This window comes from Lagopus muta, chromosome 4 (genome assembly GCF_023343835.1).
Source record: "Lagopus muta isolate bLagMut1 chromosome 4, bLagMut1 primary, whole genome shotgun sequence".
NCBI classification, from domain to species: domain Eukaryota; kingdom Metazoa; phylum Chordata; class Aves; order Galliformes; family Phasianidae; genus Lagopus; species Lagopus muta.
In genome coordinates this window covers 36,068,456-36,088,397 of record NC_064436.1, presented here as the reverse complement: position 1 = coordinate 36,088,397, position 19,942 = coordinate 36,068,456, and the positions used below count along the sequence as shown (strand labels likewise).

The 19,942-nt window shown below is 34.1% G+C and overlaps 1 long non-coding RNA gene across 3 annotated transcripts in view; it reads right to left on the bottom strand.

Annotated features, from left to right (window-relative positions):
• The window catches only part of LOC125691910 (uncharacterized), a 158,923-nt gene that overhangs the window by 33,295 nt on the left and 105,686 nt on the right, over positions 1-19,942 (bottom strand). For 2 of the 3 annotated variants that reach the window (XR_007376313.1, XR_007376314.1), the window contains exon 10: positions 19,532-19,577. This is a non-coding gene — a long non-coding RNA (uncharacterized LOC125691910). Of the gene's footprint in view, positions 1-16,054; positions 16,177-19,531; positions 19,578-19,942 lie in introns of those variants that run through there. The other variant, XR_007376315.1, reaches the window with a different exon arrangement.

Below are 19,942 nucleotides of genomic sequence, written 5' to 3'. Positions count from 1 at the left end.
TGCTATAACGCAAATTAGTTCAGTGAGTAAGTAATGGATCTCATTTGTGTTCTCCTCAGTCCACATTCAAGGGAACCCTAAAGTTTTCTATATGAGCTAAAGAGTCCAAAGTAATCAATGTTTTACTGTCCCAGTATGTTCTATAATCAAGAACTAACAACAGCATGACCATCAAACATCAGCTGCTCTGGTCAGGAAAGAATGAACTTTTCTCTCATCCCAGCTCTCAGATACCATTTGCAGCTACTACTGTGTTACGGAGCAAGTGAGAAACTCAAGGTGCAAAGTTCCCTTTGTCTGAATCCCTGAAGGAAAATTAATTGCAGTGGGGAAGAATGGTAACAGCAACAGTGGACTCAGAACTCATATTTCTTTTGAAGGTTTAGTGCCAAGAGCATTTTCAGTGACATCAGCTACAAAACTTTGTATGTTTCTAGAAAATATCTGTAAAATGCTAGATATCTGACAGACAAATTTCTTAGATGGAAAACCTATACAGGCAAAAGATAGTTCCTCTCATCTCAAGCATCTTCTCTAACACAAAGAAAATATGGGATCATTTGGATTAAATGGTTATATGATTTTATTAGCACGGATAATACAAATTATTTGTTAATTGTGCTTCAGAAAATAGCTATTTTAGCTGAAATAGCAGGAAAATAAGATATGTAAAAGATGCAACTGGGGCTGAGGAGGAGGTAAGGAGGGGAAGACACAGTACTTGCATTTTCTTTCATTTTAAAGTTATAAGCATACCTGAAAGATCTCAGAACAAAAAAGATGGAGAACTGTGACAATTAAGAACTCTTAACGTCTCCATTTTGTAGACTTAATACCAATCATCATAGGTAAATGTAACCCCTCATTATCTTTTCAAACATACAGATCAGAAGTTGGTCGTCTAAACTCAGTGAAAATCTAACATTAGGACTTAAAACTTATCCTAAAAGGTACCAATAGTTGTTAAAGTTGGGGGAGGATGGGATGGGCAGGGAAAGTAATTTTTTTAAATAAATATACGGATTCAAGACTAATATATTCATATAAAAATATTTTTTGATACTACAATTTCATTTACATTTTAACTGTAGTTCATATTGTTCATGAAGTATGTAATCTTTCATATTGTTTGTGAACTACAACAGAAGAGACGTTTTTGGATCTGGCAAAAGAAGCTTGCAATATTGTACACTGATGTCAGTCAGTCTTCCCACACAGGTTCAAACCCATCATTCCACATGTACCTTTGTGATGCTTTTTTCACTCTACTAGCAGAGAGGAGAATAAAGCCATTATGGAGTGAAAATGCTCAGACTAACATCTGTAACAGATGTTTATTCCTTCTGGGAACTCTACTCCCCTGTCACTAAATTAAGTGATTTAAAACAAACAGATAATAAAACAAGAATACACCACGACATTCATCTTTCATTAATGACACAAGGTAACCACTTGGTAATTTACCTATGCCTGTTCAGTGTTGACTGTAAACAACTGAATCATGAGTGTTTGTATTTGTAATACCCAAGAGCAGACAAAAAGCATTGCTGATAAATGTTTAAGCATGTATAGTAAAAAAAAAAAAAAAAAAAAAAGGCTATTACTTAGTAAAAGGTAAAATTTTTTGAGTGCCTTGTGACCTCAGCAACTAGATAATTTTTGCAATGTTTTGAAAGCTCCTCTTTGAAAATTGTTGCAAACTTTGCTGGTTTTGATTTTTAGAAATCTAATTTTAATTTTCCGAGCAGATTAACCTATGGCTTGTTGAAACATATTTGTGCATGTCCTACACCTTCCAAATCTCATCTCTTTCTGTCATACTTCCGAAACATTTTTAATATACATAAAATATCCTTTTTCAGTTTCCCTTGTGCCTAAGACTATGAAGCACTTTTTTTCTGTTGCTTCTTGGTTCTCTGCATCTCTACAGCCCCCATCTTTTATTACTTGGTGACTCATATTGCATACTGCTTCCTAAATGAGATCTTTCTAATCGTGTTCAACAGTATTAATATTTTTCTATCTGTTGGAAATACCTTACTGGACACATTCTACAACCACATCTGCCTTTATTTCATGGTTGTTGGTCTCTCACAGCCATTCTGGCTTTTATAGCAGGTTCTTTTCTTGCTTTATCATTTCCTTCAGATCATCTATTCAATTTGCAAAATAAATTCTTGCTGTCATGAATAAAATATTACATATCTTCATGATTTATTTGCTGATTTTTTTCCAAGTAAATATAAAAATTAATAAAAGCATTTCCCAACCATTGGCCTTTATTTCTTACGTAACTTCTCACTGATATGCCCCCAAGTTTTCAATATGATATCCTTGAAAAGTCCCTGAAGTTGTTACAAGCTGCTAAAACTTTTACTGTTGTTTTTCCTCTTTTTAAAATATGTTGCTTTTATGACAACTTTTACAGTAGAGAGAATTTAATGAAAACCTTCCCAAATAATGCACACACTCCTAAACTCATATGAAAAGGCAGGTCATTTCTCAAAGCTGACATCCAGTCACAAAAATAGTGCAGCGGGGCAACAAACGAGCACAAAAGCCTAAGGCTCATGAATATATTGATTAAGCCAAAGTCACAGTTCAAAGTTATCTCTGCAAATAATCCAAAAATCTCCAGGCAATTTTATATTAAAAAGTCCCAAATTGTTTAGCATTTTCAACAGTTTTTTTGTTTGTTTGTTTGTTTTTCATTTTTTTTTTCTAGGTAGGACTAAACTATAGTCTCAAGTTTTGATAACCTCACAATAAATTCACACCTACTAAGAAATACCTCAAAATAATACCTCACACTAGCCCTACAATACTGACAGCAGTATTTTGGTCCTAGATAGTGTTACTTCCAGATTAAGATTTTGTTCCAGATTAAGATTTTCTTTCTATATTAAGTTTTCTTTGTGTATGCTTGCATTTGCACAAACACTTGATATCTGTCATAGAAATTACTGAGAATAATAATAAAAATACTACAGATTCAGAAATATCATATCCACTGGAAATAGAAATCAGAAATAAATTGAGACAAGGCAAAAATTTTAATCTTATGTATGAATTAAAAAATAATAATAATTTTTAAAAAGCTGAGAGAAAGGCAACAGGAACAAAGAAAAACTACATGGCAATAAAAATGATTCCAACAGATTTTTCAATGAACACATCCTATGTAATTATTCCATTAGATGACAAAATAATGTTGCGAGATTTCTTTATCACTAAATGGAACTGACACTGATCTTTTCCTTACTGATGTTAAGTCTGGTCTGATTATTGCTTAATGCGACACTTTTCCCCTAAAAAAAATGGAAATACACTTTTTTTAAACATTAGAAGACAATCCAGATAAAATATAGTCTATTTTTACACAAGTGCTTAACATAAGCAAGGAAATTTTCTGCTACTGCTATATACAGTAATTCCGCATCCTTAGTGGATGAAGAGAATCAAATATCGCTCTGAAATTAGAACAGACGATAGTTCTAAAACAATCAATATGTGAACCCTGAATCAAGCAAGGCTCAAGCTATTAAATGTATAATCCCCCAATTTTCTTTCCATTCTTACTGTTTTGAAACAGAATATGAGTTTACTTCCTCACATCACCTCAAGAATCAAAATTAATGAAGGACGCACATTTAGTTAAAAAAATGCTTAGGTTTTTTGGATCTACACTGCTACATACATATATATATATACATAATTTTGAGATATGCACAGATAATGGCAGTTATGACTTAAATTTCAATTTCTTGGAAGAAGTCTGGGTATATTTTCATGTGAAATACAACTCTGCTTGTTTTTCCAATAAACAATGACTAACATCTAAGAATTTTCTTTATTTTCTTTCTTCCATTATCTTACCTCCCATAGTTGTTCTAAAAGCAGCTGTTGTTAGTTGATGTATGCTGTATTATGGAAAAAAAAATATTTCAGAGGAAACCATTTTTCCTTAAATTTTCTAAGAAAATTAACATTTTTCACTCCCTCATCCCTGCCTAACCAAATCACAAACCTCACTGGGAGATCTGCTACCTTTCTGACATATGATTATTGAGGATCAACTCTTTTTTTTATAATATATGTTAAAGGTTGGAAAATGTGCATAGAATTCCTACTTGACGTAGCCATTGATTTGAACTGTGTATGCTAGTTTGGGAAAGTATTTTCTCGATAATTGTTTAGTTCTCCTCCTGTATTCAGTTTTTCATTCATCCCTCTATATCATGTATAACCTTTATTATAAATAGTCTGGTACAGTGATCATCTTTGCATGATCCACTTCGACTGAACACTTCCATCTTTAGGTATTAATGCAGTAAGATATTAAAGGAGTTGACTAAATAATCCATATGAAGAAAGAATAAACATGCTAGAATATCAGGCTCATAAAACACTGTGTGTGTTTCTATGAAATACTGTTTTTGTTGACTCAGATAAAAATAAAAAGGTTTTGTCACTTTTGGTTTAACTATCCCTTGGGAGACATATGGATTACCTTGCTAATGACACAATAGCATCACACATTTTCCAGATTCAGCCCATTTCTAACCCACTTCCAATACCCTCTCTGACTGGTTCTACTTTTTGTTTCTCTACTTCATTTCATATTCCTCCACATCAGTAGAAATATCTTTATATAGGACTTACCAATGCAAAAAAATCACATCCCATGATGCAAAAGAACAGCTAATGTTCTGATATAAAATTGGCTACAGGACTCATTCATCACCAAAGAGTCCTACTAGATATAACTCAATGTGCTCAGCTACAAATATTTTCCTTAATATAGTTCTCAATATGAAACTTTAGCACAGCAAATGTGAAGAAATATCAGTATATGCTTTAAAAGATTTAAAAAATTGCACACAAAGCATGAACAACCATTCAAATGCAAAGGAAAATATTATTGCTGATCACATTTAAAAAAATAATTAGATACTATCATGAAAAGTGCTAAGCTTCTATCAGTGTATACTTAAGTCAGTAAGACTTGAGAATATAGTTGGAATTGATCATACGGCAGTTTACCAGCTTAACTAGGGATAATAAAATGGTCTTATTTTTTTCTGTAGTTCACTAATAATTTGTCTATTTTTTTCCTGTATGTGCATTGATTTACAATTCACAAAGGTTTGGATGTTCTTATTTATCTTTCAAGGGTAAATACATCAGAAACATTTTAGTCCTCTCTTGTGAGGAGATGGAAGAAGGAAGGAAGATCAACTAACATATTTGGTTTTTTTCTGCATGTTTTTGCATGTTTTTGCAAGAGAAACAGATCTTCACTGCTGAGAGAATGATGTGAGACATGGTTTAAGATTGGCTTTTTGAGAAAATGTAACAGTATCTTCAATTACATTGCGCATTGAACACGAGATAATAGAAAAATAAAGGAGAGACAAATCAGGAGTCAGTGTGGGAACAGCAAAGGAAGACAAAGAGAGAAAATGAAGTGAAATAGAGGCTAAATTAAAAAATTATACTTCCCTTCATCCTTAACCTGATATTTAGCTTGATTTTATTCTCTTCTAAACTCACTGTCTGTGTAAAATTGCACTTCAACAAAATTTTTGTAAAATGGCATGCCATCTTTTTTATTTATGTTTGCATTTCCTTTGATTTTAATTAGAGTTGAAGACTACATTCTGAAGTGAAGAATACAGAGTATAAAGCACACAATTCTTCCTAAATCTATAACTAGGTATGGATAGAAATAATTTTGTTACCATAATTAAACAGTGGACAAGAAAAAAGACCTTTGGGACTTAAATACTCATTACAAACTCTATTACTACAGGCAAGAATGAAGGGCTTCGTTACCCAAACACCTCTGAAAATGTTACTTGGTGCAAAGTGTGCAATCCCAACAAAGTCTTGATAACTCTTTTCTTTTTTAATAAACAGCATAAAATTATTTATTCTTAAAATATCCATAAAGGGAATCTTCTCACATGTAATTCACAGGGAAAATAATACGCTCAGAGTACTCCAGGCACAATGCTTTTAATTCTACGTTTTCTTAGGAGTTAAATTACATTTTTGTAACTATGTGTATATATTGACAAAATGTTCTCTCTGAAAAAATTTGTAGCTGAACTGTGCCAGTTTAAAGATAAAAAAAAAAAAAAGAGAGCTCCCTGTTTATAAATTGTAGAAATTTTTGTTTTGTTTTGTTTACATTTGCTCTAGCATTCAACCAAATACTGAAGAATTTATATCTGAAGAATCATAGAATCATAACCATGAATCCTTACCAGGTTACTTTACATAATCTAGGGTTAATTCAGTATATTCAGACATAATGAGGACAATCCAGAGACAAACAATGAGACATCTCCTGTGCTCAAGAACAGCATGGGTCTGTTTTAATTCTGAAGAAAAGAATATAAACTTCTCCATATAAAAAGGATCAGAGATATTAAGGTTTGAAAAACAAAATGTAGCGATGCCTCAGATAAAATCCTTATAAGTATATATGACTTAACATCTCAACCCCGATAGACTTAGCAATAGCACTGGCATGAAGGGAAGATGGTAATTTTGCCAGATTGTTGTAAAGAACAGTCTTTTTCTGATTGCTCGTTTTTTTTTTTTTCTTCTTCTTCCCATTACAATAAATAAAGCCATAGAACCATAGGGTGACTTGGGTTGAAAGGGACCTTGAAGACCATCTAGTTCCAATCCCCCATCAAGGGTAGGGTTGTCATCCACTAGAGCAAGCATGTCCAGCTCACATCTCACAGGCCACATGGCTGAGCACAGCTCACCGCTGGCCCACCCCCTGCTCATTGCCATCATGGCAGTAGCTTTGCCCTGCCAAATGACCCTCCCCAGACATGCAACTATCACTTTGCACCAACTAAACAACAATGTGCTATTACCCATGTAGGCTGAAATCAGAACAACAGCAGCGTGCAGTGCAGTGCTAACTTAAGTTATGGCAAATAAGTTTATAGATTTTAATACATTGGCTAAAAAACAGTCCTTTAAACAGCAAAAAAATATGCAGCCATACTTTTCCTTTTGATACAGAAATTTGAGAAGAGGTTTCAAGATGGGGGAAAAGAAATTCATTTTTTGTTTATTTGCAATTCCATTTTCAATAGACATAAAAAAAGTTACTTGAGAATATTCAAATGAAATATACGGAGTTACAAGCAAAAATCTGATTCTATCTCTTCACAAGACTTTTATTAGCCCTATCTTACCAGATAGAAACATGCCTCACCTCATAATCATTCCTTATTCATGCCATCAGTTTTTGGAAGTACATACATTTGTGAACAGTTATTTTCAAGGATGAAGCACGGGAAGAGGAAAATTTCAATGAAGATCTCTACTGAACTCCTTGAAACCTCACTAGAAATGGAAACCATTGCCAGACTGTAAATCCATTAGGGATCCCACTAGTTTTATGTTTTGTTGTTCTCTTTTTTCTATGTTTTAATTAAAAAAAAAATAAAAAAATTAGTAATTACAATAAGCTTTGTAACTTATATGTTAACTATATGATATGTTTGCTGAGAGCTGCCCTGAAAGTAATGCCTCCTGTTTTATTCTTCAGCTAAAAAATTGCTAGTATTTGACAGCTGCTCTGTCAAACAGCATTTCTGTGCTCTTTGTATCTGCTGTAGTTTCCATTGTAATAAATAGGAGGCATCAGTATTAGAGTAACCTTTGCAGAGCAGCCTGAGACAATTCCTCTTCACCTAGTGCAGCCCAGGCAAGCCAAGGCAAGGATGAACACCCATGCACTAGAGTGCATGGTCAGACAAAACCTCACATTTCTTTGTAAGCTCTAGTGTATAGAATAGCACACTAGTCTAAAGCTGAGTAAGAGACAAATTCAACTAGTAAGGATGTAAATTACCATAGTAGAGCTTTCAAGCAATTGCTTCATGAGTCTTTAAACGTGTTTTAAAAAACTAAAATACAGAAAACTGTGCTGAAAAAGGTTTTCAAAGCCTTCTAAACAGCAATCTGATAATAAAGCAACAATTTAATTAGAATATATTAGAATTCTTTAAGATAAGAATTGTGGATCTGAAACTATTTTAGGTATCATCAAGACTGAGATTCAAATGAATAATTTAGAAAATATTAAAACATCCTTTTCTCCAAAATACTTCTTAGGTAACTGTACTGTCTGCTTTACTTCTTTTTTAAATAATTTAATATATGTTTAAGCCTTCCATATGGCCAAACACCTGGCTAGCTTATGCCACAAGATGATGCTTTGCAAGATTCACAATGCTCAACAGGAAAGACAAGAGAAGTTTTAGATTAAATAATAAAAGACAGTAACAGAAGAAGGATGCAGCTGTCATTGACTGTTTTCTCAAAGAAGTTTGGATACTTCTATTCAGACAGGCTCTCTAAAATGCCATCACAATGATGAACTAATCCTTAGTGCTGTATTATCTTACCTAATAGTTTTTTTTAATGCCATTTTGACAAAAAGTCAAAATTACTTTGAATTCTTCAGTAAAAGTATCCTCATTTAAATATAGAAAACATATGTTTTGCTACCAGCCTAAAAACAAAACAATTAATTTTTTGAAGTTTCCTATGAGCTCCATCTGGTCACTGGGATTGTAGCAAATCTACTCATCAACATGTCTTAACAGTTTTTCTTTTGACAATTCAGTCTTTGACAGTGTCTTTTTGCCTGAGAACATGGGATAATTTGTATTCCTAACACATTTGTGTTAGCCTCAGACAGTGCTAGAAACTGTCATGCAAAATGGAGAATATACTAACCAGCTTTATGCAATGAAATAAATTCAGATTGTTAATTCCTACGGGGAAAGATACATGGGAGAGGTGCTTCTTCCTAATTCGGAACTAAAATTCTCTTTCTGTAGATGTGGGTATCCCAGCAAATGATTCTGATAAGGTATTTCTCATCAATGAATTTGCTCCTTAGTGAGTAAAACTCAAGTAGAACAACAACAACAAAAGCTTTGGAATTGATGGGAATCCCCATGTGAAAATATTCATTTATGTCTCGGAACGCCCTTTATGTGAATAAAAGAAGACTGTGTGATGAATTTCTAGTAAGATGAATGATCCATGTGAAAAACAAATAGGTTAGAAAGAAAAACTGAAGACAAGGTGAAACTACAGAGAAATGTCCTACTAATTGAAATTAAACTTCTGATTGATGCTAGATACAAGCCAAGACACCATATTCCATTGTTCTCAGGTGATCAGGAGCCTTGGTTTTTCACAACATTAAATCAGATTCTTTTCTGGTATACCTCTTGAAATTCCCAGCTCATTCAGAACACCGGTATCTATACATTCCTAATCACACATACGTATTTAAAAATATTAATAACTACCAATTACAAAAAAGGGTCTTTAATTAATAGGTGCTGAGAGAGAAGACTTCCACAGCATGAAACATTTTTTTCCCGTGAAAGCTCTCTTCATCTTAGCATATCATGCATTTTGTTCATCAGCTGAATACTGAATATCATAGGTATGACAGAGGAATAAGAAATGCGCTTAAAATTAACAGAAAAAACATTTTGTGCAAATGTATTCAATTGAGAGTGTTCAGAAAATAACGAATTGTATGCACTTCATTTTTGCATATTTGCATTACGAATCATTAACCAGAAGAGCATATAATCCTTAGTGTAATCAATGACAATTTACAGAAGGAATCATTACATGCTGTTAATTATGATTAAGTTTTTCTTGTGCTTTCATCTCTACATTAAACTAATATTTACAAGCAAGAATCTGTGTCTACTAAAAGATAATGTTTAAATTACACATATCTTGCAATTTTTCCATACTTCCAATGATCATCTACTGTTAGCTAGGAGTTTCTGTCAGGGGAAAAGATCACAAAACCTATGAAGTGCATGGGTTGCTCTGAAAGTAATTTTTCCTATTTACTACCATGGAAACTACAACAGATACATAGAGCACAATAGCACTATTGATAGAGCAAATACTCAAGTGCAAAGCACTAATTTTCAACACATTAGCTAGGTATTTTCATCAGTAATTAACAGGAGCCTGTATGCTGCACTTCCCAGAATCTGCACCAGTGAAGGTGTCCCACTGAAGCTGAAACACATCACCCATCACCTTACTCACATCCACTGTTTAGTCTCCAGAAACATTCAACAAGTGTTGATGAAAGTCATTGGTTCCATTTTTTTCTACATGTAGAAATTCAGTGACACTCCTTGGCTTCATATGTACTTCTGTGTCAGACTCCATTCTGTCAGACTGCCCCTCTGCAGCTATTTGTCACACAGAAACTACATGTACTGGAATATTGGTGGGAAGGTTCTCTCTCTACAATTGTATTGAAATAAAATCTCCTGTTTTAAATTTCTTCAACCTCTTACCTGACTTCATTAATCTTTTCCTGTATATATAGTCAGCCAGACAATGGTGTAATTCATCCATTGTCCATAATCCTATAATATTACTGGAACATGTGGTTCTTGTACAGGACAGATTGCAAAGATTTATTAACAAAAAAGCAGACTTCCGATTTTTGCCTCTTTTATTATCTTTCTCTTTTTAGATTTACCTAGGCTATGTGTTGAAACTGAATTTCATTAGGTTCTCATTGAATCAAGGCAAAGTATTTCAAATACTTGTAATGGAAGGGTAACATTTTTAAGGCAATACTCAAACAAAACCTCTAGTTCTAAAACAGCAAAAAGCTTCAGCTATAGCATCTAGTATAGTTTCAAACATAAGCACATCCAAAGTAAACAATTTTTTTTTTTTCCTTTTTACTAAAAGAAATTTTTTAAAAATAATCACTTGGCTATGATTTAGCCTATACACAACAGGAACATCAGCATGCTCATTCAAACGCAATGGGGACAACAGTGCTTCATAGTGCATGTGACCTTTATATAAATATATAATTAAAATATATAATTGCCCGGCAATTAAGCTGGAAAAGTGACAACTGAAAAAGTTATCATTGGAAAAAAAGTCACACTAACTACATGAATAAAACTGGCTTAAATCTCCTACTAGAAAAATAATTATGAAATTAATTTAGTGAAAAACGGAGTAATACTTATACCTACATTGCTGTTTACAGTATTCACCCTCTGCTATGATAATTTAAGAACAAATCACTTCAGTTGTGATGGGTAACTATGGTTTACTCATGCACTTCCTTTAAGACTTTAAAGTCTCAAAAAAAAAAAAAAGTCTACTGTCCTTTCCTGTTTGCACCATTCAGAGGAATCCAGCATGTGGCATTTAGCCTGTAACACCCCCAGTACATTAGGTGTTTAGTAAGTCACACTACTGCTCAATATCAGGACAAAGAAAGCTATATTCCCTTCAGAATGGGAGCATTTCTAGTATGAATTTTATAACCTATGTAACACAGTTCTAACTATACCTAATCTAGACAATGTTCTGGAAAATACTGCATTATTGATGGTCTTCTACTTTGACTGAATTTTTAATCATCAGTGGAGAAACAATTCTAAACCTAGAAGTCAAGCTGAATTTAAGAAATAAACTATTTGTTACTCAGTCAACAAAAAGTCTCATGAATGCAATTTTCATACCAATTCAATACATCTTTCCTTCAGTCTGTTCTCAGGTAAATTTTACACTACCATGGCCAGTTCTGCTGAAGTAAGTTTACCTCTTTGGCCTGTGCAAATTCTAGAAAACAAAGATTCTTTTTCAAAAATGTCAAATTACTGGTTCTGACATTACCTGTTCCTAATGAACAAAGAAAAATGTATTACTGCTGTTGTGCTTTCTTTCTCTGCCTTAGCTGCAAACTTTCTTTCACAGTCCATTTTTAATTTTCAGGATATGCTAGGATCTGGTTTTAATGAATATGCGGAATAAGCAGTTTGACTTGCATTTTCAGAACTCAGAATCTTAACTGCTTCACTTTTATTTGCTGAAAGTCTGAAATCACATTCATCTCCTACTCACAGCAGCCTGAGGATTAACATAAAAATAGACTTCCATCATTTCAATGCTGATTTCTTTTCTTCTAATACACATTAGGAAGCTAAAAACAGAATTGTGTTGATGATACGAATTATCCAGGACTCCAGTCTTGAGCAGAAGCACCACCTGTGGTTCATGTGGAGGATGTGGGGAAGATAATTGCTATGCTCCTCTTTGTGTATTGAACTTTCAACTGCTTGAACATAATGAGCCTGATTATGCTACAACATTCAATTGGTTAAACAGTTAACTGTTTGAAAACAATCTGACTTAAAGATTCGATACCAATATAGGTGTTGATTAAAAATACTAGCAAAGTATTCATTTTTCCACTGGTTTAAGTCTTGTTCTACAGGAACACTATAGACTCTTTAAAAAACAACAAAAACAAAACTGTAAGAAAGTTGCAGAAGGACTTATCAATGTATGGTGAAGAGATAAAAGGCTGAAGAATATTTTGTTGAATAGGTGCCCTTAGAACATAGCAAAGTGTAGAGACAGTCTACCGCTAATTCTAGATCTCAAAACTCAACAGCACATCCGTGCATACAAGATCTGGATTTTCACTGTAGTCAACTCAACCTGAAATAGTATGCATAGATAGTCCTGAAAATAATGCCTCCTATTTATTTCCATGGAAACAACAACAGATACAAAGAGCATAATAACACCATTTCATAGAGCAAAAATGAATAGTAATACAGGAATAGAAAAAGCCTTAAGAAAAAATTTCCCACTGAAAGTATTTGAGGGTAAAATTCAGACATTTGTTTTTTCTTTGGGAATTAAAATTTTCATAGAACTGTCACAGAACTTTAAAATGCAGAAATCAGTGCCCTCTTCCACTGCCCATCTCCTTCTACATAAGGAAACATATCTGTTAATTCCATTAATTCGATTCTTTGTGCCAATCCATTTTATACATAGGATAGTTGGAAACTCTGGGGATAGAAGAAAAGATAATTACATTTTCCTGTGCCTTTTTCTTATATGTATTCAAATTTTGTATTTTTTTGATCCATCAACTCACAGATAAAATACACCTAAATTCATGCTAAATTACTTCTGATTATAATAATGAAACATTAACAATACATTCACAGGATGTCCTGCTTTTTGGGTTTTCTGGTTTTGGGTTTGTTTGCTTGTTTCTGTTTTATTGTTGTTTTTTCAAAGGCAACCTTTTCTAACGGATATTTTGACTTCTACAACACATGCAGGGTGAAAAGGATACTTGAAAATAAAGCTGGCAGCCAGCTGCTCAAGACTTATTTATAAATTTCTTTTGGTCTTCTTTTGTAGCTTAGCCAGTAGTTCAGCAACACTGTAGTTGGAATGCCTCCTGATGTTTTAGAGAAATGAGATATAAATACATACAAAGCCAGATGCCCAGAATGGCAGAAGTTTTACAGGAAGCCATCTGGGAAACTGTTTTGAAAGCCACAGAGAAGGTAAAACAAGCAAGTTTTCTTATGCCTGCTAAAGTGTAAGTGTTGCAGTGATGAGATGAATAACTGGTCCCTTTGACTCTACATGACAGATCTCAGGATGCTACCAAGGAAAAGAGCAAGCTGGGGTGTATTCCATACCCTGGAGATCTACTAAAGTGTGTTACCAACATGATAAACAAGAGATCAAGTGATTCCACTACATATCCAGGGGAGAGAGCCAAGTTAAAAAAATTTTCTTCTTAAAGATCTCAACAAAATGGGAGATATGAGATTCTCTTCTCTTCTTCAATCATACAAAACCAATATTTTAGAAAGTAGTAGTCACAGCATTTAAATAGCATTCAAATAATAATCTATACTTTGTGTAAACTTTTTAAAATCAAGCTCTGCATCTACTGAAAAACCAAGTTAACCAGTTGCCAGAATATGCATTGCTTTTTTATTTTTAACACATACGTGCACACACATATTCTAAGGATAATAAAAGTCACGTTTTCTTCCTGCTACCTTTCATAAACTAACAAGCCTAACTGCTTGAAGTTCAAGAATAAACAAAAATGGAGGACAAACTACCTTATATTTGCTTTATGTTATCAACAAAAAGGGAAAGATTTGAGACTACTGAAATACACCATGAGAAATATTCCAAGATTACAGATGCTACTCACAATTCCTAAGCTTTATGGAAAAGAAAATATAGACATTGAAGTGCTCCTTCTTTTTAATAGGTAGAAACAGAAACAGATCAACAGCTATTTGAATGTGATTTAGAAAGTATGTTCTGCTAAACCAGCAGTGAAAAAGAAAATGCTGACACACATGTGAAACATGGAAAATGAGGCTCTCTCTGGTCTTTTTTGGGAGTTTGGGAAGAAAGTATCTGCTGCTCTGCTGAGACAAGGTTGTGGGATTCAAGGATTTTCCTATCACTGTCTGGGGAACAAAAGAATGAATCATGAAAGTATGTCCTAACCTCTTAGATAAGTTGTTCCTTTGCCACAGAAAAATCAAAATCCAGCACCCACCCCACCCTCCCAAGATTTTCTAAGGTTCATAATCTACCTGAGGGATACAGAAAAAATGAAATTATCAGAACTAGTACTGCTGCGTTAAAAAACTAGTTCCAAGATCATGAAATTCTGCCAGAGAGAACATACTTCTGCTGAAAATAAATACTAGACTTTTCTGTTTTCAATGAAACATTCACTTACATAAGAGGTATCATAGGATTACAATTCATGAAAGCTCTCCTTGCAAAAGCAAGTACTCTGAGAAGTCTAACAAACCTGCTGATTTTTATTTTTTTTTTAAACAAATCCACACTTGTATCAAATTGGCATCACCATAGCAACGTGTTGCAATAATCTTATGTATAAATGGAGTGTAAAGGTTGAACTAGTCATTTGTGAATGCCCAGCTATGGCAACATTAAGTTGCAGTAATTACATGACCGTATCAGTCAGCAAGATCTCTTTTATTTTGGAAAATATAAATAAATAGGGTTACTAAGCATTACAAACAAGAGATGCCAGTTAGCAAACTGTTTCACAGGCTCATTCAAATTTTTCCATAGAAATACAGAGATTAGAATTCTTCTCAATATATTTACATTAAGTTCAGCACAGTATTTTCACAAAGATTTACTACATTACATATATTCCTGCAATATGATTTAGCCAAAGATAGACTGTAAAGTGGATTTTGGAAATTAGCTGAAGAATTGTTTTAATGAAGTAAACTCAATAAGATCATTTTTGCTTGTTTTGGATTTTAGTAGTTCCTTCTGACGAGAAAGCAAAGGTGTGCAGAAGGTACAAGATATAGTCAAGGGAAAACATGAGGATAGGGTGTGTTGGGTATGTATCTATTATGGGAAAATAGGCAGAACAGGAAGAGCTGTAATTAGGACAAAACATAAACTTTGAAATGCATGTCATCAGTGAAAAAGCCTTGATTATATTTGAATATAAGTTTCTGATATAACAATTTAGTTGAAATATTAATTTTGGGAAAAATAAGGCAGTTTTTAAAAGAATCAGACATCATGACTGCATGTTTATTCCAGTGATCACTTTTTTAAACACTGGTGATTTTACCCTAGAGCTTTTAAGTTAAGGAAGCTAGGCAATTATTCAAGTAACCTAAAAGCTACATCTTTGCTAACAGCTTGACAAGAAAAATTTCCAGGTGACATAGGATTACGCATTTCATATCTAAGAAAATGTACTTTCCCAAACTTGGATAGATTTTAGGAGTGCTGCTCAGAAAGTAGTGCCTCCTATTTTGTGATGTAGCCCTGTGACATCAGAGGTAGATGTTGGTGATATGGTAGAAAGGTTGAACCTTCCCATCAGTATTCTGTTACATTTTGTTATCATGTGACAGATGGCAACAACAGGGGTAGGCTGACAGAATGGTGTCTGACGTGGAAGTATGTGTAAAGAAAAGGTATGTCATTGAATTCCTCTGTGTGGAAAAAATGCACCGACATTCATTGATACGTGTTGATCATTTATGGAGACCAAACTGTGGCTGTGAGCACAGTGAGGTGGTGCATGGTGCATGACAACAACCCTGTTCACCTCTGCTAGTTCAGATTCTTACAAGCAGCATGCAGACTCTTGTTCATTGCTGATGAAAATGCATAGCTAATGGTGATGACAAAGTTGAAAAGTACTGCTTTGTAGCTGAGTATTTTCTCTGTCAAATGATGTTATTGTGCTCCTTGTATCTGTTGTAGCTTCTATGAAAATAAATGAGGTATTACTTTCAGAGCAACCTAAGTAATATTGCAGTTTCTTACACGATATCCACTACATCTTGAATGTACATTTAAGTAGTTTTAAAGTCACTGGCGGAGGAAGGACAGAAGAAAGAAAATAATTTACTACTAATACTGATTATAGAATACTCCTAAAGATGCAAAGTATCGATTGACATTTATAAACTACAACGTAGATGTGAAGTCATGGGTGGACAGTAAGGAATCCAGAAAATTTTTTCTCAGCTGAAAAATTAAGGCTGACTTGATTAGGTTTATTTTTATGAGTTAATACACTTCTTGAGGAGTCCTAAATTTACAGCTTCTAAAAGCCAGTGAATATGATTTGTCACTGCTATTGTAAAATATTACAAGCTTTGTACAAGCACTGCAGACCTAATCAAGTTTCTAGGCTTTTCTTGGCTTTAGTTGGTTTTAGCTTGTTGTATCAGTGGTAACAATTCTTTAGTGACAAAGAGGCAGCTGTACCTTAGCTCTCTTAAGAACACCAATGGTAAAAGCTACTTATCGCACAGCTATTGACAGCCTTTAGCAAATGGGAGTTAGTGAGCTTCCCGAGGCAAAGGTTGGAAAACTTCAGGTGGGAATCAAGGGAGAAGAAGTAAGCAGGGACACTGTGCTACTAAAAGTACTTAAGTAACTCTGTGTAGACACAAAACTAAAGAGGAAGATATTTTCTTATCATAACGATCATATTCATCCCAGCAACTAATTTAGTCTGTGACAATTAATTGTAACTCCCACTCTACTTGAATAACACTGTCACTCTAGGAGCCAGAAGAACACTGGAATGTAAGTATGCTTACCACTGAAAGAAGGGGATGGTATTACTAGCTGACAATATGACAAGTTTAAACTATGCTATTACTAAAGCTTCTGTGATAATTAGACTATTTTGTCTGATCTGAGAGTGTGACTATCATTGTAACTGAAATGTTAATAGCACTAGTTTGTTGTATTTATTAGAACAGACTTCAGTTTGACTAGCAATAATACTTTTCACTTTGTATATTGAAGAAGAAATTAAAATTGCAACCGCTTATCTAAGGTAATCCTTACCTGAGAAATGACCTGCCCTATTGATAGGAAAGTCTATCTGCACAACTAGGCTGAAAAGTAATAGCCCACTTGTCAACTTTATGTTAAGGCAGCATAAATTCCCTTGCAGGCAGGTTAAGAAATGACACATTATTGACTTGTAAAGATTTGATTGGTGCTGGTAAAGTTGCATAACTATCGTGGAAATCTCTGCTATTAATATGTGCTGGGGGATGTAAGGATGGAGCACAACCCTGTCAAAAAGGACCTGGAGATACTGATGGATGGCAAGCTGGACAGGAGTCGACAGGGATGGAGCACCTCTCTTACAAGGACAGGCTGAAAAAGCTGGGATTGTTCAGCCTAGAAAAGAGAAGGCTCCAGAAAGATCTGAAAGCAGCCTTTCAGTATCTAAAAAGGGACTAGAAAAGAAAGAAGGGGACAGACTCTTTAGCAGGGTCTGTTGTGATAGGACAAGGGGAATGGTTTCAAGTTTAAAGAGGAGAAATTTAGACTGGATATAAAAAAGTTGTTTTCTTGTAATAAGGATGGTGAGGCACTGGAACAGGCTGCTGAGAGATGTGGTAGATGCCCCATCCTTGAAGACGTTCAAGGTAAGGCTGGATGGGGCTTTGAGCAACCTTTTCTTGCTTTAGGTGTTCCTGTACATTGCAAAGCAGTTAGACTAGATGACTTTTAACAGTACCTTTCAACTAAAAAACTCTATGATTATGATGATTCTACATAAGGATTCATCTCATGCTGTGGCTTCACAGACTCCTCATTGAACTGCTTATGTCAGGAGGACTCTGTTTAATACACTGTTCATTAAATATCTTTAAGAAAAAACATACACTTAATTTTCCTCAAAGAGTACAATGAATATTCTCAAACAGCACATATTTTTATCTCAGTCCGCTCACAAAAGCTTTGAGTGTATGTTAGTCTACACTAATTAGTTCAGTCCGCATTGCCATTCAACCAGATGGAAATAACATGCCTTTTTAGCACTGTCTAGAAACACAGAAGTGAAATAAAACTAAAATATGCAATCCCAATGAGCAAAGGTATTATATTTTATTCATCCTCCAAAGGTCACAAAGACCAAAATCTTTTTAGAGCATGTCATTCACTTTCAGCCTTGCACCGTGAGCTCTCAGCTCAGGGATGATCAAAGATCAAAAGATGCCTCACTAAATTTCAAGAAAAATGTCTGCATTCTGTTTTGTTACAATCCTATTAGTCATAGTGAATGTTATGCTTCAGCTGCATGCCAGAAAAACTATATGCAATGGAAACACCCTTTTTCAGAGCCTATTCCAATACTTTATTTAGTAATGGCCTTATGACTTCAGAATATTTTTTCTCACGGAAACAGATTTACTAATCTTCAAATCCTTATTAAATTTCACATCCATCTACCTCTTACCACTTCTGCATAATACTGTAAGACTCTCAGGAGAAAGGCCAAATCTCACAAACTGCTCATCCCCCATGTAAACCCCTTACATATGTCTTAGACTAGAAGATTTGAACAGAAAACCCTCTAAGACTGTCACTATACTTAGAATTGAGGATAAATATTATTCTAATGTTAAACTCCACAGTGTGTTAAGTTTGAAACAGTCCAAATTATATAAATTATATTTTATTTACCCTACTTGAACGTCCCTGCCCTTGAGAGTTGCAGCTCAGTTGTGGCTAGCATTTTAAGAAGCCAAACAGAAATGACTGCTGTCCCCAGACAAGAGGGGAGGACTGTGAGGAATTCTCTGTGTTCTTTATTACTTAAGAAAAATAAAGAAGATATATTCTCAAGCTCTAGGAAACACATTCAGTCCAGATTAAAAATTCTATGGAACATTTATTCATATACATATATACTGAAAGGAAACCATCCAGACAAAAAATTAAAAAGTGAGAATTATAGAGGGAACAAGTATTGTTTAAAAGCAAATCTCCAAACTCAGCCTGTGGACTACTTATCACAAAGGCAGCTATTTCACTTTACAGGGTTTTTAAACTCCACAAATTAAATTAAGAACTTGAGAGTAATATACCTGTATTTTAATTAATTTGGGGGCAAATAAGAATATGTTTTCATTGAAAATGTTCATTTCCCTGGTTTAGCCCCTGGGCAGGATTAGCAATTGAGAAAAAAAAAAAAACAGAAATAAAAAAATAAAAAGAAACAGGAAACTAGAAAGTCACTTACCCACAAGAGAAATAAAAGAAACAAAAGAAACAAAAGGTAATTATAATTATTGAGACAACATACCTTACAATCTTTCAGAATTTCTTCCAAGCTGGGCTGCTCCATGATTCTATGAAAAAACAAACAAGCAAATAAACACACAAAACAAAATCAGAAAAAAAAATCCAATCAGTAATATAATACCTTATGTACCATATACTTCTTTTATCACCAAGAGTTCCCCATGTCATGGAAATAGACAAAACTATAATTCAGAAATAGGAAACCAGAAGGACTGTAAAAGTGAAATGGACTTCTGACAAATTATACTGTATAGAATATGACTTTACAGACTGACAAAACAAAACACTCCTCTCCTGCACTAGTTAACTAAAATAGTGTACAGTCTAAGTGAAGCATGGGTGTTTCAGTATTAATCTTTAACTCTGGCATAAGTATTAGTCAAAGCTACTGAACCCTGAATTTTCTTTTTTT